General features: G+C 51.2%; 1 protein-coding gene across 2 annotated transcripts in view; it reads right to left on the reverse strand.

Annotated features, from left to right (window-relative positions):
- Nucleotides 1-25,476, reverse strand: part of LOC106592553 (zinc finger protein 385A) — a 322,502-nt gene that overhangs the window by 41,787 nt on the left and 255,239 nt on the right. The window lies entirely within an intron of this gene.

The following is a 25,476-nucleotide window of genomic DNA, read 5'->3' on the forward strand; positions in this document are numbered from 1 at the left end:
TGTATGGTGGGTTGTGGTAGGAGCTGTCCTGTATGGTGGGTTGTGGTAGTAGCTGTCCTGTATGGTGAGTTGTGGTACTAGCTGTCCTGTATGGTGGGTTGTGGTACTAGCTGTCCTGCATGGTGGGTTGTGGTAGTAGCTGTCCTTTATGGTGGGTTGTGGTAGTAGCTGTCCTGTATGGTGGGTTGTGGTAGGAGCTGTTCTGTATGGTGGGTTGTGGTAGGAGCTGTCCTGTATGGTGGGTTGTAGTAGGAGCTGCCGTGTATGGTGTGTTGTGGTAGGAGCTGTCCTGTATGGTGGGTTGTGGTACTAGCTGTCCTGTACGGTGGGTTGTAGTAGTAGCTGTTCTGTATGGTGGGTTGTGGTAGTAGCTGTCCTGTATGGTGTGTTGTGGTAGCAGCTGTCCTGTATGGTGGATTGTGGTAGTAGCTGTCCTGTATGGTGGGTTGTGGTACTAGCTGTCCTGTATGGTGGGTTGTGGTAGTAGCTGTCCTGTATGGTGGGTTGTGGTAGGAACTGTCCTGTATGGTGGGTTGTGGTAGGAGTATCTGTCCTGTATGGTGGGTTGTAGTACTAGCTGTCCTGTATAGTGGGTTGTGGTAGGAGCTGTCCTCTATGGTCGGTTGTGGTACTAGCTGTCCTGTAAGGTGAGTTGTAGTAGTAGCTGTTCGTATGGTGGGTTGTAGTACTAGCTGTCCTGTATGGTGGGTTGTGGTAGGAGCTGTCTTGTATGGTGGGTTGTGGTAGGAGCTGTCTTGTATGGTGGGTTGTCATTGGAGCTGTCGTGTATGGTGGGTTGTGGTAGGAGCTGTCCTGTATGGTGGGTTGTGGTAGTAGCTGTCCTGTATGGTGGATTGTAGTAGTATCTGTCCTGTATTTTGGGTTGTGGTAGGAGCTGTCTTGTATGGTGGGTTGTGGTAGGAGCTGTCGTGTATGGTGGGTTGTGGTAGGAGCTGTCCTGTATCGTGGGTTGTGGTAGTAGCTGTCCTGTATGGTGGGTTGTGGTACTAGCTGTCCTGTATGGTGGGTTGTGGTAGTAGCTGTCCTGTATGGTGGGTTGTGGTACTAGCTGTCCTGCATGGTGGGTTGTAGTACTAGCTGTCCTGTATGGTGGGTTGTGGTAGGAGCTGTTCTGTATGTTGGGTTGTGGTAGTAGCTCTCCTGTATGGTGGGTTGTGGTAGTAGCTGTCCTGTATGGTGGGTTGTGGTAGTAGCTGTCCTGTATGGTGGGTTGTGGTAGTAGCTGTCCTGTATGGTGGGTTGTGGTAGTAGCTGTCCTGTATGGTGGGTTGTGGTAGTAGCTGTCCTGTATGGTGAGTTGTGGTAGTAGCTGTCCTGTATGGTGGGTTGTGGTAGTAGCTGTCCTGTATGGTGGGTTGTCGTAGTATCTGTCCTGTATGGTGGGTTGTAGTACTAGCTGTCCTGTATGGTGGGTTGTGGTAGGAGCTGTCCTCTATGGTGGGTTGTGGTAGTAGCTGTCCTGTATGGTGAGTTGTAGTAGTAGCTGTCCTGTATGGTGGGTTGTGGTACTAGCTGTCCTGTATGGTGGGTTGTGGTAGTAGCTGTCCTGTATGGTGGGTTGTGGTAGGAGCTGTCCTGTATGGTGGGTTGTGGTAGTAGCTGTCCTGTATGGTGGGTTGTGGTAGTAGCTGTCCTGTATGGTGGGTTGTGGTAGTAGCTGTCCTGTATGGTGGGTTGTGGTAGTAGCTGTCCTGTATGGTGGGTTGTGGTAGTAGCTGTCCTGTATGGTGTGTTGTGGTAGTAGCTGTCCTGTATGGTGGGTTGTGGTAGTAGCTGTCCTGTATGGTGGGTTGTGGTAGGAGCTGTCCTGTATGGTGGGTTGTGGTAGGAGCTGTCCTGTATGGTGGGTTGTGGTAGTAGCTGTCCTGTATGGTGGGTTGTGGTAGTAGCTGTCCTGTATGGTGAGTTGTGGTACTAGCTGTCCTGTATGGTGGGTTGTGGTAGTAGCTGTCCTGTATGGTGGGTTGTGGTAGCTAGCTGTCCTGTATGGTGGGTTGTGGTAGGAGCTGTCCTGTATGGTGGGTTGTGGTAGTAGCTGTCCTGTATGGTGGGTTGTGGTAGTAGCTGTCCTGTATGGTGGGTTGTGGTAGTAGCTGTCCTGTATGGTGGGTTGTGGTAGTAGCTGTCCTGTATGGTGGGTTGTGGTAGTAGCTGTCCTGTATGGTGGGTTGTGGTAGTAGCTGTCCTGTATGGTGGGTTGTGGTAGTAGCTGTCCTGTATGGTGGGTTGTGGTAGTAGCTGTCCTGTATGGTGGGTTGTGGTAGTAGCTGTCCTGTATGGTGGGTTGTGGTAGTAGCTGTCCTGTATGGTGGGTTGTGGTAGTAGCTGTCCTGTATGGTGGGTTGTGGTAGTAGCTGTCCTGTATGGTGGGTTGTGGTAGTAGCTGTCCTGTATGGTGGGTTGTGGTAGTAGCTGTCCTGTATGGTGGGTTGTGGTAGTAGCTGTCCTGTATGGTGGGTTGTGGTAGTAGCTGTCCTGTATGGTGGGTTGTGGTACTAGCTGTCCTGTATGGTGGGTTGTGGTACTAGCTGTCCTGTATGGTGGGTTGTGGTAGTAGCTGTCCTGTATGGTGGGTTGTAGTAGTATCTGTCCGGTATGTTGGGTTGTGGTAGCAGCTGTCCTGTATGGTGGGTTGTGGTAGGAGCTGTCGTGTATGGTGGGTTGTGGTAGGAGCTGTCCTGTATGGTGGGTTGTGGTAGTAGCTGTCCTGTATGGTGAGTTGTGGTACTAGCTGTCCTGTATGGTGGGTTGTGGTACTAGCTGTCCTGCATGGTGGGTTGTAGTGCTAGCTGTCCTAATTGGTGGGTTGTGGTAGGAGCTGTCCTGTATGGTGGGTTGTGGTAGTAGCTCTCCTGTATGGTGGGTTGTGGTAGTAGCTGTCCTGTATGGTGGGTTGTGGTAGTAGCTGTCCTGTATGGTGGGTTGTGGTAGTAGCTCTCCTGTATGGTGGGTTGTGGTAGGAGCTGTCCTGTATGGTGGGTTGTGGTACTAGCTGTCCTGAATGGTGGGTTGTGGTAGTAGCTGTCCTGTATGGTGGGTTGTGGTAGTAGCTGTCCTTTATGGTGGGTTGTGGTAGTAGCTGTCCTGTATGGTGGGTTGTGGTAGTAGCTGTCCTGCATGGTGGGTTGTGGTAGTAGCTGTCCTTTATGGTGGGTTGTGGTAGTAGCTGTCCTGTATGGTGGGTTGTGGTAGGAGCTGTTCTGTATGGTGGGTTGTGGTAGGAGCTGTCCTGTATTGTTGGTTGTAGTAGGAGCTGCCGTGTATGGTGTGTTGTGGTAGGAGCTGTCCTGTATGGTGGGTTGTGGTACTAGCTGTCCTGTATGGTGGGTTGTAGTAGTAGCTGTTCTGTATGGTGGGTTGTGGTAGTAGCTGTCCTGTATGGTGGGTTGTGGTAGCAGCTGTCCTGTATGGTGGATTGTGGTACTAGCTGTCCTGTATGGTGGGTTGTGGTACTAGCTGTCCTGTATGGTGGGTTGTGGTAGTAGCTGTCCTGTATGGTGGGTTGTGGTAGTAGCTGTCCTGTATGGTGGGTTGTGGTAGTAGCTGTCCTGTATGGTGGGTTGTGGTAGTAGCTGTCCTGTATGGTGGGTTGTGGTAGTAGCTGTCCTGTATGGTGGGTTGTGGTAGTAGCTGTCCTGTATGGTGGGTTGTCGTAGTATCTGTCCTGTATGGTGGGTTGTAGTACTAGCTGTCCTGTATGGTGGGTTGTGGTAGGAGCTGTCCTCTATGGTGGGTTGTGGTACTAGCTGTCCTGTATGGTGAGTTGTAGTAGTAGCTGTTCGTATGGTGGGTTGTAGTACTAGCTGTCCTGTATGGTGGGTTGTGGTAGGAGCTGTCTTGTATGGTGGGTTGTGGTAGGAGCTGTCGTGTATGGTGGGTTGTGGTAGGAGCTGTCCTGTATGGTGGGTTGTGGTAGTAGCTGTCCTGTATGGTGAGTTGTGGTACTAGCTGTCCTGTATGGTGGGTTGTGGTACTAGCTGTCCTGCATGGTGGGTTGTAGTGCTAGCTGTCCTAATTGGTGGGTTGTGGTAGGAGCTGTTCTGTATGGTGGGTTGTGGTAGTAGCTCTCCTGTATGGTGGGTTGTGGTAGTAGCTGTCCTGTATGGTGGGTTGTGGTAGTAGCTGTCCTGTATGGTGGGTTGTGGTAGTAGCTCTCCTGTATGGTGGGTTGTGGTAGGAGCTGTCCTGTATGGTGGGTTGTGGTACTATCTGTCCTGAATGGTGGGTTGTGGTAGTAGCTGTGCTGTATGATGGGTTGTGGTAGTAGCTGTCCTTTATGGTGGGTTGTGATAGTAGCTGTCCTGTATGGTGGGTTGTGGTAGGAGCTGTTCTGTATGGTGGGTTGTGGTAGGAGCTGTCCTGTATGGTGGGTTGTAGTAGGAGCTGCCGTGTATGGTGTGTTGTGGTAGGAGCTGTCCTGTATGGTGGGTTGTGGTACTAGCTGTCCTGTATGGTGGGTTGTAGTAGTAGCTGTTCTGTATGGTGGGTTGTGGTAGTAGCTGTCCTGTATGGTGGGTTGTGGTAGCAGCTGTCCTGTATGGTGGGTTGTGGTACTAGCTGTCCTGTATGGTGGGTTGTGGTACTAGCTGTCCTGTATGGTGGGTTGTGGTAGTAGCTGTCCTGTATGGTGTGTTGTGGTAGTAGCTGTCCTGTATGGTGGGTTGTGGTAGTAGCTGTCCTGTATGGTGGGTTGTGGTAGTAGCTGTCCTGTATGGTGGGTTGTGGTAGTAGCTGTCCTGTATGGTGGCTTGTGGTAGTAGCTGTCCTGTATGGTGGGTTGTCGTAGTATCTGTCCTGTATGGTGGGTTGTAGTACTAGCTGTCCTGTATGGTGGGTTGTGGTAGGAGCTGTCCTCTATGGTGGGTTGTGGTACTAGCTGTCCTGTATGGTGAGTTGTAGTAGTAGCTCTTCGTATGGTGGGTTGTAGTACTAGCTGTCCTGTATGGTGGGTTGTGGTAGGAGCTGTCCTGTATGGTGGGTTGTGGTAGGAGCTGTCCTGTATGGTGGGTTGTGGTAGGAGCTGTCCTGTATGGTGGGTTGTGGTAGGAGCTGTCCTGTATGGTGGGTTGTGGTAGTAGCTGTCCTGTATGGTGAGTTGTGGTACTAGCTGTCCTGTATGGTGGGTTGTGGTACTAGCTGTCCTGTATGGTGGGTTGTGGTAGTAGCTGTCCTGTATGGTGGGTTGTGGTAGTAGCTGTCCTGTATGGTGAGTTGTACTAGTATCTGTCCTGTATGTTGGGTTGTGGTAGCAGCTGTCCTGTATGGTGGGTTGTGGTAGGAGCTGTCGTGTATGGTGGGTTGTGGTAGGAGCTGTCCTGTATGGTGGGTTGTGGTAGTAGCTGTCCTGTATGGTGAGTTGTGGTAGTAGCTGTCCTGTATGGTGGGTTGTGGTACTAGCTGTCCTGCATGGTGGGTTGTAGTGCTAGCTGTCCTGTATGGTGGGTTGTGGTAGGAGCTGTCCTGTATGGTGGGTTGTGGTAGTAGCTCTCCTGTATGGTGGGTTGTGGTAGTAGCTGTCCTGTATGGTGGGTTGTGGTAGTAGCTGTCCTGTATGGTGGGTTGTGGTAGTAGCTCTCCTGTATGGTGGGTTGTGGTAGGAGCTGTCCTGTATGGTGGGTTGTGGTACTAGCTGTCCTGTATGGTGGGTTGTGGTAGTAGCTGTCCTGTATGGTGGGTTGTGGTAGTAGCTGTCCTGTATGGTGGGTTGTGGTAGTAGCTGTCCTGTATGGTGGGTTGTGGTAGTAGCTGTCCTGCATGGTGGGTTGTGGTAGTAGCTGTCCTTTATGGTGGGTTGTGGTAGTAGCTGTCCTGTATGGTGGGTTGTGGTAGGAGCTGTTCTGTATGGTGGGTTGTGGTAGGAGCTGTCCTGTATGGTGGGTTGTAGTAGGAGCTGCCGTGTATGGTGTGTTGTGGTAGGAGCTGTCCTGTATGGTGGGTTGTGGTACTAGCTGTCCTGTACGGTGGGTTGTAGTAGTAGCTGTTCTGTATGGTGGGTTGTGGTAGTAGCTGTCCTGTATGGTGGGTTGTGGTAGCAGCTGTCCTGTATGGTGGATTGTGTTACTAGCTGTCCTGTATGGTGGGTTGTGGTACTAGCTGTCCTGTATGGTGGGTTGTGGTAGTAGCTGTCCTGTATGGTGGGTTGTGGTAGGAACTGTCCTGTATGGTGGGTTGTGGTAGGAGTATCTGTCCTGTATGGTGGGTTGTAGTACTAGCTGTCCTGTATGGTGGGTTGTGGTAGGAGCTGTCCTCTATGGTGGGTTGTGGTACTAGCTGTCCTGTAAGGTGAGTTGTAGTAGTAGCTGTTCGTATGGTGGGTTGTGGTACTAGCTGTCCTGTATGGTGGGTTGTGGTAGGAGCTGTCTTGTATGGTGGGTTGTGGTAGGAGCTGTCTTGTATGGTGGGTTGTCATTGGAGCTGTCGTGTATGGTGGGTTGTGGTAGGAGCTGTCCTGTATGGTGGGTTGTGGTAGTAGCTGTCCTGTATGGTGGGTTGTAGTAGTATCTGTCCTGTATTTTGGGTTGTGGTAGGAGCTGTCTTGTATGGTGGGTTGTGGTAGGAGCTGTCGTGTATGGTGGGTTGTGGTAGGAGCTGTCCTGTATGGTGGGTTGTGGTAGTAGCTGTCCTGTATGGTGGGTTGTGGTACTAGCTGTCCTGTATGGTGGGTTGTGGTAGTAGCTGTCCTGTATGGTGGGTTGTGGTACTAGCTGTCCTGCATGGTGGGTTGTAGTACTAGCTGTCCTGTATGGTGGGTTGTGGTAGGAGCTGTTCTGTATGGTGGGTTGTGGTAGTAGCTCTCCTGTATGGTGGGTTGTGGTAGTAGCTGTCCTGTATGGTGGGTTGTGGTAGTAGCTGTCCTGTATGGTGGGTTGTGGTAGTAGCTGTCCTGTATGGTGGGTTGTGGTAGTAGCTGTCCTGTATGGTGGGTTGTGGTAGTAGCTGTCCTGTATGGTGGGTTGTGGTAGTAGCTGTCCTGTATGGTGGGTTGTCGTAGTATCTGTCCTGTATGGTGGGTTGTAGTACTAGCTGTCCTGTATGGTGGGTTGTGGTAGGAGCTGTCCTCTATGGTGGGTTGTGGTACTAGCTGTCCTGTATGGTGAGTTGTAGTAGTAGCTGTTCGTATGGTGGGTTGTAGTACTAGCTGTCCTGTATGGTGGGTTGTGGTAGGAGCTGTCTTGTATGGTGGGTTGTGGTAGGAGCTGTCGTGTATGGTGGGTTGTGGTAGGAGCTGTCCTGTATGGTGGGTTGTGGTAGTAGCTGTCCTGTATGTTGAGTTGCTGTACTAGCTGTCCTGTATGGTGGGTTGTGGTACTAGCTGTCCTGTATGGTGGGTTGTGGTACTAGCTGTCCTGTATGGTGGGTTGTGGTAGTAGCTGTCCTGTATGGGGGGTTGTAGTAGTATCTGTCCGGTATGTTGGGTTGTGGTAGCAGCTGTCTTGTATGGTGGGTTGTGGTAGGAGCTGTCGTGTATGGTGGGTTGTGGTAGGAGCTGTCCTGTATGGTGGGTTGTGGTAGTAGCTGTCCTGTATGGTGAGTTGTGGTACTAGCTGTCCTGTATGGTGGGTTGTGGTACTAGCTGTCCTGCATGGTGGGTTGTAGTGCTAGCTGTCCTGTATGGTGGGTTGTGGTAGGAGCTGTTCTGTATGGTGGGTTGTGGTAGTAGCTCTCCTGTATGGTGGGTTGTGGTAGTAGCTGTCCTGTATGGTGGGTTGTGGTAGTAGCTGTCCTGTATGGTGGGTTGTGGTAGTAGCTCTCCTGTATGGTGGGTTGTGGTAGGAGCTGTCCTGTATGGTGGGTTGTGGTACTAGCTGTCCTGAATGGTGGGTTGTGGTAGTAGCTGTCCTGTATGGTGGGTTGTGGTAGTAGCTGTCCTTTATGGTGGGTTGTGGTAGTAGCTGTCCTGTATGGTGGGTTGTGGTAGTAGCTGTCCTGCATGGTGGGTTGTGGTAGTAGCTGTCCTTTATGGTGGGTTGTGATAGTAGCTGTCCTGTATGGTGGGTTGTGGTAGGAGCTGTTCTGTATGGTGGGTTGTGGTAGGAGCTGTCCTGTATGGTGGGTTGTAGTAGGAGCTGCCGTGTATGGTGTGTTGTGGTAGGAGCTGTCCTGTATGGTGGGTTGTGGTACTAGCTGTCCTGTACGGTGGGTTGTAGTAGTAGCTGTTCTGTATGGTGGGTTGTGGTAGTAGCTGTCCTGTATGGTGGGTTGTGGTAGCAGCTGTCCTGTATGGTGGATTGTGGTACTAGCTGTCCTGTATGGTGGGTTGTGGTACTAGCTGTCCTGTATGGTGGGTTGTGGTAGTAGCTGTCCTGTATGGTGGGTTGTGGTAGGAACTGTCCTGTATGGTGGGTTGTGGTAGGAGTATCTGTCCTGTATGGTGGGTTGTAGTACTAGCTGTCCTGTATAGTGGGTTGTGGTAGGAGCTGTCCTCTATGGTCGGTTGTGGTACTAGCTGTCCTGTAAGGTGAGTTGTAGTAGTAGCTGTTCGTATGGTGGGTTGTAGTACTAGCTGTCCTGTATGGTGGGTTGTGGTAGGAGCTGTCTTGTATGGTGGGTTGTGGTAGGAGCTGTCTTGTATGGTGGGTTGTCATTGGAGCTGTCGTGTATGGTGGGTTGTGGTAGGAGCTGTCCTGTATGGTGGGTTGTGGTAGTAGCTGTCCTGTATGGTGGATTGTAGTAGTATCTGTCCTGTTTTTTGGGTTGTGGTAGGAGCTGTCTTGTATGGTGGGTTGTGGTAGGAGCTGTCGTGTATGGTGGGTTGTGGTAGGAGCTGTCCTGTATGGTGGGTTGTGGTAGTAGCTGTCCTGTATGGTGGGTTGTGGTACTAGCTGTCCTGTTTGGTGGGTTGTGGTAGTAGCTGTCCTGTATGGTGGGTTGTGGTACAAGCTGTCCTGCATGGTGGGTTGTAGTACTAGCTGTCCTGTATGGTGGGTTGTGGTAGGAGCTGTTCTGTATGGTGGGTTGTGGTAGTAGCTCTCCTGTATGGTGGGTTGTGGTAGTAGCTGTCCTGTATGGTGGGTTGTGGTAGTAGCTGTCCTGTATGGTGGGTTGTGGTAGTAGCTGTCCTGTATGGTGGGTTGTGGTAGTAGCTGTCCTGTATGGTGGGATGTGGTAGTAGCTGTCCTGTATGGTGGGTTGTGGTAGTAGCTGTCCTGTATGGTGGGTTGTGGTAGGAACTGTCCTGTATGGTGGGTTGTGGTAGGAGTATCTGTCCTGTATGGTGGGTTGTAGTACTAGCTGTCCTGTATATTTGGGTTGTGGTAGGAGCTGTCCTCTATGGTCGGTTGTGGTACTAGCTGTCCTGTAAGGTGAGTTGTAGTAGTAGCTGTTCGTATGGTGGGTTGTAGTACTAGCTGTCCTGTATGGTGGGTTGTGGTAGGAGCTGTCTTGTATGGTGGGTTGTGGTAGGAGCTGTCTTGTATGGTGGGTTGTCATTGGAGCTGTCGTGTATGGTGGGTTGTGGTAGGAGCTGTCCTGTATGGTGGGTTGTGGTAGTAGCTGTCCTGCATGGTGGATTGTAGTAGTATCTGTCCTGTATTTTGGGTTGTGGTAGGAGCTGTCTTGTATGGTGGGTTGTGGTAGGAGCTGTCGTGTATGGTGGGTTGTGGTAGGAGCTGTCCTGTATGGTGGGTTGTGGTAGTAGCTGTCCTGTATGGTGGGTTGTGGTACTAGCTGTCCTGTATGGTGGGTTGTGGTAGTAGCTGTCCTGTATGGTGGGTTGTGGTACTAGCTGTCCTGCATGGTGGGTTGTAGTACTAGCTGTCCTGTATGGTGGGTTGTGGTAGGAGCTGTCCTGTATGGTGGGTTGTGGTAGTAGCTCTCCTGTATGGTGGGTTGTGGTAGTAGCTGTCCTGTATGGTGGGTTGTGGTAGTAGCTGTCCTGTATGGTGGGTTGTGGTAGTAGCTGTCCTGTATGGTGGGTTGTGGTAGTAGCTGTCCTGTATGGTGGGATGTGGTAGTAGCTGTCCTGTATGGTGGGTTGTGGTAGTAGCTGTCCTGTATGGTGGGTTGTGGTAGTAGCTGTCCTGTATGGTGGGTTGTCGTAGTATCTGTCCTGTATGGTGGGTTGTGGTACTAGCTGTCCTGTATGGTGGGTTGTGGTACTAGCTGTCCTGTATGGTGGGTTGTGGTAGTAGCTGTCCTGTATGGTGGGTTGTGGTTGTAGCTGTCCTGTATGGTGGGTTGTGATAGTAGCTGTCCTGTATGGTGGGTTGTGGTAGGAGCTGTTCTGTATGGTGGGTTGTGGTAGGAGCTGTCCTGTATTGTTGGTTGTAGTAGGAGCTGCCGTGTATGGTGTGTTGTGGTAGGAGCTGTCCTGTATGGTGGGTTGTGGTACTAGCTGTCCTGTATGGTGGGTTGTAGTAGTAGCTGTTCTGTATGGTGGGTTGTGGTAGTAGCTGTCCTGTATGGTGGGTTGTGGTAGCAGCTGTCCTGTATGGTGGATTGTGGTACTAGCTGTCCTGTATGGTGGGTTGTGGTAGTAGCTGTCCTGTATGGTGGGTTGTGGTAGTAGCTGTCCTGTATGGTGGGTTGTGGTTGTAGCTGTCCTGTATGGTGGGTTGTGGTAGTAGCTGTCCTGTATGGTGGGTTGTGGTAGTAGCTGTCCTGTATGGTGGGTTGTGGTAGTAGCTGTCCTGTATGGTGGGTTGTCGTAGTATCTGTCCTGTATGGTGGGTTGTAGTACTAGCTGTCCTGTATGGTGGGTTGTGGTAGGAGCTGTCCTCTATGGTGGGTTGTGGTACTAGCTGTCCTGTATGGTGAGTTGTAGTAGTAGCTGTTCGTATGGTGGGTTGTAGTACTAGCTGTCCTGTATGGTGGGTTGTGGTAGTAGCTGTCCTGTATGGTGGGTTGTGGTACTAGCTGTCCTGTATGGTGGGTTGTGGTACTAGCTGTCCTGTATGGTGGGTTGTGGTACTAGCTGTCCTGTATGGTGGGTTGTGGTAGTAGCTGTCCTGTATGGGGGGTTGTAGTAGTATCTGTCCGGTGTGTTGGGTTGTGGTAGCAGCTGTCTTGTATGGTGGGTTGTGGTAGGAGCTGTCGTGTATGGTGGGTTGTGGTAGGAGCTGTCCTGTATGGTGGGTTGTGGTAGTAGCTGTCCTGTATGGTGAGTTGTGGTACTAGCTGTCCTGTATGGTGGGTTGTGGTACTAGCTGTCCTGCATGGTGGGTTGTAGTGCTAGCTGTCCTAATTGGTGGGTTGTGGTAGGAGCTGTTCTGTATGGTGGGTTGTGGTAGTAGCTCTCCTGTATGGTGGGTTGTGGTAGTAGCTGTCCTGTATGGTGGGTTGTGGTAGTAGCTGTCCTGTATGGTGGGTTGTGGTAGTAGCTGTCCTGTATGGTGGGTTGTCGTAGTATCTGTCCTGTATGGTGGGTTGTGGTACTAGCTGTCCTGTATGGTGGGTTGTGGTACTAGCTGTCCTGTATGGTGGGTTGTGGTAGTAGCTGTCCTGTATGGTGGGTTGTGGTTGTAGCTCTCCTGTATGGTGGGTTGTGGTAGGAGCTGTCCTGTATGGTGGGTTGTGGTACTAGCTGTCCTGAATGGTGGGTTGTGGTAGTAGCTGTCCTGTATGGTGGGTTGTGGTAGTAGCTGTCCTTTATGGTGGGTTGTGGTAGTAGCTGTCCTGTATGGTGGGTTGTGGTAGTAGCTGTCCTGCATGGTGGGTTGTGGTAGTAGCTGTCCTTTATGGTGGGTTGTGATAGTAGCTGTCCTGTATGGTGGGTTGTGGTAGGAGCTGTTCTGTATGGTGGGTTGTGGTAGGAGCTGTCCTGTATTGTTGGTTGTAGTAGGAGCTGCCGTGTATGGTGTGTTGTGGTAGGAGCTGTCCTGTATGGTGGGTTGTGGTACTAGCTGTCCTGTATGGTGGGTTGTAGTAGTAGCTGTTCTGTATGGTGGGTTGTGGTAGTAGCTGTCCTGTATGGTGGGTTGTGGTAGCAGCTGTCCTGTATGGTGGATTGTGGTACTAGCTGTCCTGTATGGTGGGTTGTGGTACTAGCTGTCCTGTATGGTGGGTTGTGGTAGTAGCTGTCCTGTATGGTGGGTTGTGGTAGTAGCTGTCCTGTATGGTGGGTTGTGGTTGTAGCTGTCCTGTATGGTGGGTTGTGGTAGTAGCTGTCCTGTATGGTGGGTGGTGGTAGTAGCTGTCCTGTATGGTGGGTTGTGGTAGTAGCTGTCCTGTATGGTGGGTTGTCGTAGTATCTGTCCTGTATGGTGGGTTGTAGTACTAGCTGTCCTGTATGGTGGGTTGTGGTAGGAGCTGTCCTCTATGGTGGGTTGTGGTACTAGCTGTCCTGTATGGTGAGTTGTAGTAGTAGCTGTTCGTATGGTGGGTTGTAGTACTAGCTGTCCTGTATGGTGGGTTGTGGTAGGAGCTGTCTTGTATGGTGGGTTGTGGTAGGAGCTGTCGTGTATGGTGGGTTGTGGTAGGAGCTGTCCTGTATGGTGGGTTGTGGTAGTAGCTGTCCTGTATGGTGAGTTGTGGTACTAGCTGTCCTGTATGGTGGGTTGTGGTACTAGCTGTCCTGCATGGTGGGTTGTAGTGCTAGCTGTCCTAATTGGTGGGTTGTGGTAGGAGCTGTTCTGTATGGTGGGTTGTGGTAGTAGCTCTCCTGTATGGTGGGTTGTGGTAGTAGCTGTCCTGTATGGTGGGTTGTGGTAGTAGCTGTCCTGTATGGTGGGTTGTGGTAGTAGCTCTCCTGTATGGTGGGTTGTGGTAGGAGCTGTCCTGTATGGTGGGTTGTGGTACTATCTGTCCTGAATGGTGGGTTGTGGTAGTAGCTGTGCTGTATGGTGGGTTGTGGTAGTAGCTGTCCTGCATGGTGGGTTGTGGTAGTAGCTGTCCTTTATGGTGGGTTGTGATAGTAGCTGTCCTGTATGGTGGGTTGTGGTAGGAGCTGTTCTGTATGGTGGGTTGTGGTAGGAGCTGTCCTGTATGGTGGGTTGTAGTAGGAGCTGCCGTGTATGGTGTGTTGTGGTAGGAGCTGTCCTGTATGGTGGGTTGTGGTACTAGCTGTCCTGTATGGTGGGTTGTAGTAGTAGCTGTTCTGTATGGTGGGTTGTGGTAGTAGCTGTCCTGTATGGTGGGTTGTGGTAGCAGCTGTCCTGTATGGTGGATTGTGGTACTAGCTGTCCTGTATGGTGGGTTGTGGTACTAGCTGTCCTGTATGGTGGGTTGTGGTAGTAGCTGTCCTGTATGGTGGGTTGTGGTAGTAGCTGTCCTGTATGGTGGGTTGTGGTAGTAGCTGTCCTGTATGGTGGGTTGTGGTAGTAGCTGTCCTGTATGGTGGGTGGTGGTAGTAGCTGTCCTGTATGGTGGCTTGTGGTAGTAGCTGTCCTGTATGGTGGGTTGTCGTAGTATCTGTCCTGTATGGTGGGTTGTAGTACTAGCTGTCCTGTATGGTGGGTTGTGGTAGGAGCTGTCCTCTATGGTGGGTTGTGGTACTAGCTGTCCTGTATGGTGAGTTGTAGTAGTAGCTCTTCGTATGGTGGGTTGTAGTACTAGATGTCCTGTATGGTGGGTTGTGGTAGGAGCTGTCTTGTATGGTGGGTTGTGGTAGGAGCTGTCTTGTATGGTGGGTTGTGGTAGGAGCTGTCGTGTATGGTGGGTTGTGGTAGGAGCTGTCCTGTATGGTGGGTTGTGGTAGTAGCTGTCCTGTATGGTGAGTTGTGGTACTAGCTGTCCTGTATGGTGGGTTGTGGTACTAGCTGTCCTGTATGGTGGGTTGTGGTACTAGCTGTCCTGTATGGTGGGTTGTGGTAGTAGCTGTCCTGTATGGGGAGTTGTACTAGTATCTGTCCGGTATGTTGGGTTGTGGTAGCAGCTGTCTTGTATGGTGGGTTGTGGTAGGAGCTGTCGTGTATGGTGGGTTGTGGTAGGAGCTGTCCTGTATGGTGGGTTGTGGTAGTAGCTGTCCTGTATGGTGAGTTGTGGTACTAGCTGTCCTGTATGGTGGGTTGTGGTACTAGCTGTCCTGCATGGTGGGTTGTAGTGCTAGCTGTCCTGTATGGTGGGTTGTGGTAGGAGCTGTTCTGTATGGTGGGTTGTGGTAGTAGCTCTCCTGTATGGTGGGTTGTGGTAGTAGCTGTCCTGTATGGTGGGTTGTGGTAGTAGCTGTCCTGTATGGTGGGTTGTGGTAGTAGCTCTCCTGTATGGTGGGTTGTGGTAGGAGCTGTCCTGTATGGTGGGTTGTGGTACTAGCTGTCCTGAATGGTGGGTTGTGGTAGTAGCTGTCCTGTATGGTGGGTTGTGGTAGTAGCTGTCCTTTATGGTGGGTTGTGGTAGTAGCTGTCCTGTATGGTGGGTTGTGGTAGTAGCTGTCCTGCATGGTGGGTTGTGGTAGTAGCTGTCCTTTATGGTGGGTTGTGGTAGTAGCTGTCCTGTATGGTGGGTTGTGGTAGGAGCTGTTCTGTATGGTGGGTTGTGGTAGGAGCTGTCCTGTATGGTGGGTTGTAGTAGGAGCTGCCGTGTATGGTGTGTTGTGGTAGGAGCTGTCCTGTATGGTGGGTTGTGGTACTAGCTGTCCTGTACGGTGGGTTGTAGTAGTAGCTGTTCTGTATGGTGGGTTGTGGTAGTAGCTGTCCTGTATGGTGGGTTGTGGTAGCAGCTGTCCTGTATGGTGGATTGTGTTACTAGCTGTCCTGTATGGTGGGTTGTGGTACTAGCTGTCCTGTATGGTGGGTTGTGGTAGTAGCTGTCCTGTATGGTGGGTTGTGGTAGGAACTGTCCTGTATGGTGGGTTGTGGTAGGAGTATCTGTCCTGTATGGTGGGTTGTAGTACTAGCTGTCCTGTATGGTGGGTTGTGGTAGTAGCTGTCCTTTATGGTGGGTTGTGATAGTAGCTGTCCTGTATGGTGGGTTGTGGTAGTAGCTGTTCTGTATGGTGGGTTGTGGTAGTAGCTGTCCTGTATGGTGGGTTGTAGTAGGAGCTGCCGTGTATGGTGTGTTGTGGTAGGAGCTGTCCTGTATGGTGGGTTGTGGTACTAGCTGTCCTGTATGGTGGGTTGTAGTAGTAGCTGTCCTGTATGGTGGGTTGTGGTAGTAGCTGTCCTGTATGGTGGGTTGTGGTAGCAGCTGTCCTGTATGGTGGATTGTGGTACTAGCTGTCCTGTATGGTGGGTTGTGGTACTAGCTGTCCTGTATGGTGGGTTGTGGTAGTAGCTGTCCTGTATGGTGGGTTGTGGTAGTAGCTGTCCTGTATGGTGGGTTGTGGTAGTAGCTGTCCTGTATGGTGGGTTGTGGTAGTAGCTGTCCTGTATGGTGGGTTGTGGTAGTAGCTGTCCTGTATGGTGGCTTGTGGTAGTAGCTGTCCTGTATGGTGGGTTGTCGTAGTATCTGTCCTGTATGGTGGGTTGTAGTACTAGCTGTCCTGTATGGTGGGTTGTGGTAGGAGCTGTCCTCTATGGTGGGTTGTGGTACTAGCTGTCCTGTATGGTGAGTTGTAGTAGTAGCTCTTCGTATGGTGGGTTGTAGTACTAGCTGTCCTGTATGGTGGGTTGTGGTAGGAGCTGTCTTGTATGGTGGGTTGTGGTAGGAGCTGTCTTGTATGGTGGGTTGTGGTAGGAGCTGTCGTGTATGGTGGGTTGTGGTAGGAGCTGTCCTGTATGGTGGGTTGTGGTAGTAGCTGTCCTGTATGGTGAGTTGTGGTACTAGCTGTCCTGTATGGTGGGTTGTGGTACTAGCTGTCCTGTATGGTGGGTTGTGGTACTAGCTGTCCTGTATGGTGGGTTGTGGTAGTAGCTGTCCTGTATGGTGAGTTGTACTAGTATCTGTCCGGTATGTTGGGTTGTGGTAGCAGCTGTCTTGTATGGTGGGTTGTGGTAGGAGCTGTCGTGTATGGTGGGTTGTGGTAGGAGCTGTCCTGTATGGTGGGTTGTGGTAGTAGCTGTCCTGTATGGTGAGTTGTGGTACTAGCTGTCCTGTATGGTGGGTTGTGGTACTAGCTGTCCTGCATGGTGGGTTGTAGTCCTAGCTGTCCTGTATGGTGGGTTGTGGTAGGAGCTGTCCTGTATGGTGGGTTGTGGTAGTAGCTCTCCTGTATGGTGGGTTGTGGTAGTAGCTGTCCTGTATGGTGGGTTGTGGTAGTAGCTGTCCTGTATGGTGGGTTGTGGTAGTAGCTCTCCTGTATGGTGGGTTGTGGTAGGAGCTGTCCTGTATGGTGGGTTGTGGTACTAGCTGTCCTGAATGGTGGGTTGTGGTAGTAGCTGTCCTGTATGGTGGGTTGTGGTAGTAGCTGTCCTTTATGGTGGGTTGTGGTAGTAGCTGTCCTGTATGGTGGGTTGTGGTAGTAGCTGTCCTGCATGGTGGGTTGTGGTAGTAGCTGTCCTTTATGGTGGGTTGTGGTAGTAGCTGTCCTGTATGGTGGGTTGTGGTAGGAGCTGTTCTGTATGGTGGGTTGTGGTAGGAGCTGTCCTGTATGGTGGGTTGTAGTAGGAGCTGCCGTGTATGGTGTGTTGTGGTAGGAGCTGTCCTGTATGGTGGGTTGTGGTACTAGCTGTCCTGTACGGTGGGTTGTAGTAGTAGCTGTTCTGTATGGTGGGTTGTGGTAGTAGCTGTCCTGTATGGTGGGTTGTGGTAGCAGCTGTCCTGTATGGTGGATTGTGTTACTAGCTGTCCTGTATGGTGGGTTGTGGTACTAGCTGTCCTGTATGGTGGGTTGTGGTAGTAGCTGTCCTGTATGGTGGGTTGTGGTAGGAACTGTCCTGTATGGTGGGTTGTGGTAGGAGTATCTGTCCTGTATGGTGGGTTGTAGTACTAGCTGTCCTGTATAGTGGGTTGTGGTAGGAGCTGTCCTCTATGGTCGGTTGTGGTACTAGCTGTCCTGTAAGGTGAGTTGTAGTAGTAGCTGTTCGTATGGTGGGTTGTGGTACTAGCTGTCCTGTATGGTGGGTTGTGGTAGGAGCTGTCCTGTATGGTGGGTTGTGGTAGTAGCTGTCCTGTATGGTGGGTTGTGGTAGTAGCTGTCCTGTATGGTGGGTGGTGGTAGTAGCTGTCCTGTATGGTGGCTTGTGGTAGTAGCTGTCCTGTATGGTGGGTTGTCGTAGTATCTGTCCTGTATGGTGGGTTGTAGTACTAGCTGTCCTGTATGGTGGGTTGTGGTAGGAGCTGTCCTCTATGGTGGGTTGTGGTACTAGCTGTCCTGTATGGTGAGTTGTAGTAGTAGCTCTTCGTATGGTGGGTTGTAGTACTAGATGTCCTGTATGGTGGGTTGTGGTAGGAGCTGTCTTGTATGGTGGGTTGTGGTAGGAGCTGTCTTGTATGGTGGGTTGTGGTAGGAGCTGTCCTGTATGGTGGGTTGTGGTAGTAGCTGTCCTGTATGGTGGGTTGTGGTAGTAGCTGTCCTGTATGGTGAGTTGTGGTACTAGCTGTCCTGTATGGTGGGTTGTGGTACTAGCTGTCCTGTATGGTGGGTTGTGGTACTAGCTGTCCTGTATGGTGGGTTGTGGTAGTAGCTGTCCTGTATGGGGAGTTGTACTAGTATCTGTCCGGTATGTTGGGTTGTGGTAGCAGCTGTCTTGTATGGTGGGTTGTGGTAGGAGCTGTCGTGTATGGTGGGTTGTGGTAGGAGCTGTCCTGTATGGTGGGTTGTGGTAGTAGCTGTCCTGTATGGTGAGTTGTGGTACTAGCTGTCCTGTATGGTGGGTTGTGGTACTAGCTGTCCTGCATGGTGGGTTGTAGTGCTAGCTGTCCTGTATGGTGGGTTGTGGTAGGAGCTGTTCTGTATGGTGGGTTGTGGTAGTAGCTCTCCTGTATGGTGGGTTGTGGTAGTAGCTGTCCTGTATGGTGGGTTGTGGTAGTAGCTGTCCTGTATGGTGGGTTGTGGTAGTAGCTCTCCTGTATGGTGGGTTGTGGTAGGAGCTGTCCTGTATGGTGGGTTGTGGTACTAGCTGTCCTGAATGGTGGGTTGTGGTAGTAGCTGTCCTGTATGGTGGGTTGTGGTAGTAGCTGTCCTTTATGGTGGGTTGTGGTAGTAGCTGTCCTGTATGGTGGGTTGTGGTAGTAGCTGTCCTGCATGGTGGGTTGTGGTAGTAGCTGTCCTTTATGGTGGGTTGTGGTAGTAGCTGTCCTGTATGGTGGGTTGTGGTAGGAGCTGTTCTGTATGGTGGGTTGTGGTAGGAGCTGTCCTGTATGGTGGGTTGTAGTAGGAGCTGCCGTGTATGGTGTGTTGTGGTAGGAGCTGTCCTGTATGGTGGGTTGTGGTACTAGCTGTCCTGTACGGTGGGTTGTAGTAGTAGCTGTTCTGTATGGTGGGTTGTGGTAGTAGCTGTCCTGTATGGTGGGTTGTGGTAGCAGCTGTCCTGTATGGTGGATTGTGTTACTAGCTGTCCTGTATGGTGGGTTGTGGTACTAGCTGTCCTGTATGGTGGGTTGTGGTAGTAGCTGTCCTGTATGGTGGGTTGTGGTAGGAACTGTCCTGTATGGTGGGTTGTGGTAGGAGTATCTGTCCTGTATGGTGGGTTGTAGTACTAGCTGTCCTGTATAGTGGGTTGTGGTAGGAGCTGTCCTCTATGGTCGGTTGTGGTACTAGCTGTCCTGTAAGGTGAGTTGTAGTAGTAGCTGTTCGTATGGTGGGTTGTGGTACTAGCTGTCCTGTATGGTGGGTTGTGGTAGGAGCTGTCTTGTATGGTGGGTTGTGGTAGGAGCTGTCTTGTATGGTGGGTTGTCATTGGAGCTGTCGTGTATGGTGGGTTGTGGTAGGAGCTGTCCTGTATGGTGGGTTGTGGTAGTAGCTGTCCTGTATGGTGGATTGTAGTAGTATCTGTCCTGTATTTTGGGTTGTGGTAGGAGCTGTCTTGTATGGTGGGTTGTGGTAGGAGCTGTCGTTTATGGTGGGTTGTGGTAGGAGCTGTCCTGTATGGTGGGTTGTGGTAGTAGCTGTCCTGTATGGTGGGTTGTGGTACTAGCTGTCCTGTATGGTGGGTTGTGGTACTAGCTGTCCTGTATGGTGGGTTGTGGTACTAGCTGTCCTGCATGGTGGGTTGTGGTACTAGCTGTCCTGTATGGTGGGTTGTGGTAGTAGCTGTCCTGTATGGTGGGTTGTGGTAGTAGCTGTCCTGTATGGTGGGTTGTGGTAGTAGCTGTCCTGTATGGTGGGTTGTGGTAGTAGCTGTCCTGTATGGTGGGTTGTGGTAGTAGCTGTCCTGTATGGTGGGTTGTGGTAATTGCTGTCCTGTATGGTGGGTTGTGGTAGTAGCTGTCCTGTATGGTGGGTTGTGGTAGTAGCTGTCCTGTATGGTGGGTTGTGGTAGTAGCTGTCCTGTATGGTGGGTTGTAGTACTAGCTGTCCTGTATGTTGGGTTGTGGTAGGAGCTGTCCTCTATGGTGGGTTGTGGTACTAGCTGTCCTGTATGGTGAGTTGTAGTAGTAGCTGTTCTGTATGGTGGGTTGTGGTACTAGCTGTCCTGTATGGTGGGTTGTGGTAGGAGCTGTCTTGTATGGTGGGTTGTGGTAGGAGCTGTCGTGTATGGTGGGTTGTCGTTGGAGCTGTCCTGTATGGTGGGTTGTGGTAGTAGCTGTCCTGTATGGTGGGTTGTGGTACTAGCTGTCCTGTATGGTGGGTTGTGGTAGTAGCTGTCCTGTATTTTGGGTTGTGGTAGTAGCTGTCTCTGTATGGTGGGTTGTGGTAGTAGCTGTCCTGTATGGTGGGTTGTGGTAGTAGCTGTCCTGTATGGTGGGTTGTGGTAGTAGCTGTCCTGTATGGTGGGTTGTGGTACTAGCTGTCCTGTATGGTGGGTTGTGGTAGTAGCTGTCCTGTATGGTGGGTTGTGGTACTAGCTGTCCTGCATGGTGGGTTGTGGTACTAGCTGTCCTGTATGGTGGGTTGTGGTAGTAGCTGTCCTGTATGGTGGGTTGTGGTAGTAGCTCTCCTGTATGGTGGGTTGTGGTAGTAGCTGTCCTGTATGGTGGGTTGTGGTAGTAGCTGTCCTGTATGGTGGGTTGTGGTAGTAGCTGTCCTGTATGGTGGGTTGTGGTAGTAGCTGTCCTGTATGGTGGGTTGTGGTAGTAGCTGTCCTGTATGGTGGGTTGTGGTAGTAGCTGTCCTGTATGGTGGGTTGTGGTAGTAGCTGTCCTGTATGGTGGGTTGTCGTAGTATCTGTCCTGTATGGTGGGTTGTGGTACTAGCTGTCCTGTATGGTGGGTTGTGGTACTAGCTGTCCTGTATGGTGGGTTGTGGTAGTAGCTGTCCTGTATGGTGGGTTGTAGTAGTATCTGTCCTGTATGTTGGGTTGTGGTAGCAGCTGTCCTGTATGGTGGGTTGTGGTAGGAGCTGTCCTGTATGGTGGGTTGTGGTAGGAGCTGTCCTGTATGGTGGGTTGTGGTAGTAGCTGTCCTGTATGGTGGGTTGTGGTACTAGCTGTCCTGTATGGTGGGTTGTGGTACTAGCTGTCCTGCATGGTGGGTTGTAGTACTAGCTGTCCTGTATGGTGGGTTGTGGTAGTAGCTGTACTGTATGGTGGGTTGTGGTAGTAGCTCTCCTGTATGGTGGGTTGTGGTAGTAGCTGTCCTGTATGGTGGGTTGTGGTACTAGCTGTCCTGTATGGTGGGTTGTGGTAGTAGCTGTCCTGTATGGTGGGTTGTGGTAGTAGCTGTCCTGTATGGTGGGTTGTGGTAGTATCTGTCCTGTATGGTGGGTTGTAGTACTAGCTGTCCTGTATGGTGGGTTGTGGTAGGAGCTGTCCTCTATGGTGGGTTGTGGTACTAGCTGTCCTGTATGGTGAGTTGTAGTAGTAGCTGTTCGTATGGTGGGTTGTAGTACTAGCTGTCCTGTATGGTGGGTTGTGGTAGGAGCTGTCTTGTATGGTGGGTTGTGGTAGGAGCTGTCGGTGCTGTCGTGTATGGTGGGTTGTGGTAGGAGCTGTCCTGTATGGTGGGTTGTGGTAGTAGCTGTCCTGTATGGTGGGTTGTAGTAGTATCTGTCCTGTATTTTGGGTTGTGGTAGGAGCTGTCCTGTATGGTGGGTTGTGGTAGGAGCTGTCGTGTATGGTGGGTTGTGGTAGGAGCTGTCCTGTATGGTGGGTTGTGGTAGTAGCTGTCCTGTATGGTGGGTTGTGGTACTTGCTGTCCTGTTTGGTGGGTTGTGGTAGTAGCTGTCCTGTATGTTGGGTTGTGGTACTAGCTGTCCTGCTTGGTGGGTTGTAGTACTAGCTGTCCTGTATGGTGGGTTGTGGTAGGAGCTGTTCTGTATGGTGGGTTGTGGTAGTAGCTCTCCTGTATGGTGGGTTGTGGTAGTAGCTGTCCTGTATGGTGGGTTGTGGTAGTAGCTGTCCTGTATGGTGGGTTGTGGTAGTAGCTGTCCTGTATGGTGGGTTGTGGTAGTAGCTGTCCTGTATGGTGGGTTATGGTAGTAGCTGTCCTGTATGGTGGGTTGTGGTAGTAGCTGTCCTGTATGGTGGGTTGTAGTAGTATCTGTCCTGTATGGTGGGTTGTGGTAGGAGCTGTCCTGTATGGTGGGTTGTGGTACTAGCTGTCCTGTATGGTGGGTTGTGGTAGGAGCTGTCCTCTATGGTGGGTTGTGGTAGTAGCTGTCCTGTATGTTGAGTTGTGGTACTAGCTGTCCTGTATGGTGGGTTGTGGTACTAGCTGTCCTGTATGGTGGGTTGTGGTACTAGCTGTCCTGTATGGTGGGTTGTGGTAGTAGCTGTCCTGTATGGTGGGTTGTAGTAGTATCTGTCCTGTATGGTGGGTTGTGGTAGGAGCTGTCCTGTATGGTGGGTTGTGGTAGGAGCTGTCGTGTATGGTGGGTTGTGGTAGGAGCTGTCCTGTATGGTGGGTTGTGGTAGTAGCTGTCCTGTATGGTGGGTTGTGGTACTAGCTGTCCTGTATGGTGGGTTGTGGTAGTAGCTGTCCTGTATGGTGGGTTGTGGTACTAGCTGTCCTGCATGGTGGGTTGTGGTACTAGCTGTCCTGTATGGTGGGTTGTGGTAGGAGCTGTCCTGTATGGTGGGTTGTGGTAGTAGCTCTCCTGTATGGTGGGTTGTGGTAGTAGCTGTCCTGTATGGTGGGTTGTGGTACTAGCTGTCCTGTATGGTGGGTTGTGGTAGTAGCTGTCCTGTATGGTGGGTTGTGGTACTAGCTGTCCTGTATGGTGGGTTGTGGTACTAGCTGTCCTGTATGGTGGGTTGTGGTAGTAGCTGTCCTGTATGGTGGGTTGTGGTAGTAGCTGTCTTGTATGGTGGGTTGTGGTAGTATCTGTCCTGTATGGTGGGTTGTGGTAGTAGCTGTCCTGTATGGTGGGTTGTGGTAGTAGCTGTCCTGTATGGTGGGTTGTGGTAGTAGCTGTCCTGTATGGTGGGTTGTGGTAGTAGCTGTCCTGTATGGTGGGTTGTGGTAGTAGCTGTCCTGTATGGTGGGTTGTGGTAGTAGCTGTCCTGTATGGTGGGTTGTCGTAGTATCTGTCCTGTATGGTGGGTTGTGGTACTAGCTGTCCTGTATGGTGGGTTGTGGTACTAGCTGTCCTGTATGGTGGGTTGTGGTAGTAGCTGTCCTGTATGGTGGGTTGTAGTAGTATCTGTCCTGTATGTTGGGTTGTGGTAGCAGCTGTCTTGTATGGTGGGTTGTGGTAGGAGCTGTCGTGTATGGTGGGTTGTGGTAGGAGCTGTCCTGTATGGTGGGTTGTGGTAGTAGCTGTCCTGTATGGTGAGTTGTGGTACTAGCTGTCCTGTATGGTGGGTTGTGGTACTAGCTGTCTTGCATGGTGGGTTGTAGTACTAGCTGTCCTGTATGGTGGGTTGTGGTAGGAGCTGTTCTGTATGGTGGGTTGTGGTAGTAGCTCTCCTGTATGGTGGGTTGTGGTAGTAGCTGTCCTGTATGGTGGGTTGTGGTAGTAGCCGTCCTGTATGGTGGGTTGTGGTAGTAGCTGTCCCGTATGGTGGGTTGTGGTAGTAGCTGTCCTGTATGGTGGGTTGTAGTAGTATCTGTCCTGTATGGTGGGTTGTAGTACTAGCTGTCCTGTATGGTGGGTTGTGGTAGGAGCTGTCCTCTATGGTGGGTTGTGGTACTAGCTGTCCTGTATGGTGAGTTGTAGTAGTAGCTGTTCGTATGGTGGGTTGTATTACTAGCTGTCCTGTATGGTGGGTTGTGGTAGGAGCAGTCTTGTATGGTGGGTTGTGGTAGGAGCTGTCTTGTATGGTGGGTTGTCGTAGGAGCTGTCGTGTATGGTGGGTTGTGGTAGGAGCTGTCCTGTATGGTGGGTTGTGGTAGTAGCTGTCCTGTATGTTGGGTTGTAGTAGTATCTGTCCTGTATGTTGGGTTGTGCTAGGAGCTGTCTTGTATGGTGGGTTGTGGTAGGAGGTGTCGTGTATGGTGGGTTGTGGTAGGAGCTGTCCTGTATGGTGGGTTGTGGTAGTAGCTGTCCTGTATGGTGGGTTGTGGTACTTTCTGTCCTGTATGGTTGGTTGTGGTAGTAGCTGTCCTGTATATTGGGTTGTGGTACTAGCTGTCCTGCTTGGTGGTTTGTAGTACTAGCTGTCCTGTATGGTGGGTTGTGGTAGGAGCTGTTCTGTATGGTGGGTTGTGGTAGTAGCTCTCCTGTATGGTGGGTTGTGGTAGTAGCTGTCCTGTATGGTGGGTTGTGGTAGTAGCTGTCCTGTATGGTGGGTTGTGGTAGTAGCTGTCCTGTATGGTGGGTTGTGGTAGTAGCTGTCCTGTATGGTGGGTTGTGGTACTAGCTGTCCTGTATGGTGGGTTGTGGTAGTAGCTGTCCTGTATGGTGGGTTGTAGTAGTATCTGTCCTGTATGGTGGGTTGTGGTAGGAGCTGTCTTGTATGGTGGGTTGTGGTAGGAGCTGTCGTGTATGGTGGGTTGTGGTAGGAGCTGTCCTGTATGGTGGGTTGTGGTAGTAGCTGTCCTGTATGTTGAGTTGTGGTACTAGCTGTCCTGTATGGTGGGTTGTGGTACTAGCTGTCCTGTATGGTGGGTTGTGGTACTAGCTGTCCTGTATGGTGGGTTGTGGTAGTAGCTGTCCTGTCTGGTGGGTTGTAGTAGTATCTGTCCTGTATGTTGGGTTGTGGTAGCAGCTGTCTTGTATGGTGGGTTGTGGTAGGAGCTGTCCTGTATGGTGGGTTGTGGTAGTAGCTGTCCTGTATGGTGGGTTGTGGTAGTAGCTGTCCTGTATGGTGGGTTGTGGTACTAGCTGTCCTGTATGGTGGGTTGTGGTAGTAGCTGTCCTGTATGGTGGGTTGTGGTACTAGCTGTCCTGCATGGTGGGTTGTAGTACTAGCTGTCCTGTATGGTGGGTTTTGGTAGGAGCTGTTCTGTATGGTGGGTTGTGGTAGTAGCTCTCCTGTATGGTGGGTTGTGGTAGTAGCTGTCCTGTATGGTGGGTTGTGGTAGTAGCTGTCCTGTATGGTGGGTTTTGGTAGTAGCTGTCCTGTATGGTGGGTTGTGGTAGTAGCTGTCCTGTATGGTGGGTTGTGGTAGTAGCTGTCCTGTATGGTGGGTTGTGGTAGTAGCTGTCCTGTATGGTGGGTTGTGGTAGTAGCTGTCTTGTATGGTGGGTTGTAGTAGTATCTGTCCTGTATGGTGGGTTGTGGTAGGAGCTGTCTTGTATGGTGGGTTGTGGTAGGAGCTGTCGTGTATGGTGGGTTGTGGTAGGAGCTGTCCTGTATAGTGGGTTGTGGTAGTAGCTGTCCTTTATGGTGAGTTGTGGTACTAGCTGTCCTGTATGGTGGGTTGTGGTACTAGCTGTCCTGTATGGTGGGTTGTGGTACTAGCTGTCCTGTATGGTGGGTTGTGGTAGGAGCTGTTGTGTATGGTGAGTTGTGGTAGTAGCTGTCCTGTATGGTGAGTTGTGGTACTAGCTGTCCTGTATGGTGCGTTGTGGTACTAGCTGTCCTGCATGGTGGGTTGTGGTAGTAGCTGTCCTGTATGGTGGGTTGTGGTACTAGCTGTCCTGTATGGTGGGTTGTGGTACTAGCTGTCCTGTATGGTGGGTTGTGGTCGTAGCTGTCCTGTATGGTGGGTTGTGGTAGGAGCTGTTGTGTATGGTGAGTTGTGGTAGTAGCTGTCCTGTATGGTGAGTTGTGGTACTAGCTGTCCTGTATGGTGGGTTGTGGTACTAGCTGTCCTGCATGGTGGGTTGTGGTAGTAGCTGTCCTGTATGGTGGGTTGTGGTACTAGCTGTCCTGTATGGTGGGTTGTGGTACTAGCTGTCCTGTATTGTGGGTTGTGGTAGTAGCTGTCCTGTATTGTGGGTTGTGGTAGGAGCTGTTGTGTATGGTGAGTTGTGGTAGTAGCTGTCCTGTATGGTGGGTTGTAGTAGTAGCTGTCCTGTATGGTGGGTTGTGGTAGGAGCTGTTCTGTATGGTGGGTTGTGGTAGAAGCTGTCCTATACGGTGGGTTATGGAAGGAGTTGAAGGTTACAGTGTTAGAGTGAGTATGTCAGAATTGCTATAGTGTGCTATACCTCAGAGTTGAAGGTATCTGGCAGACATTACAGGGTTAGAGTTAGAGTGAGTATTGTGGGTGGTG

Source organism: Salmo salar, chromosome ssa15 (genome assembly GCF_905237065.1).
Source record: "Salmo salar chromosome ssa15, Ssal_v3.1, whole genome shotgun sequence".
NCBI classification, from domain to species: domain Eukaryota; kingdom Metazoa; phylum Chordata; class Actinopteri; order Salmoniformes; family Salmonidae; genus Salmo; species Salmo salar.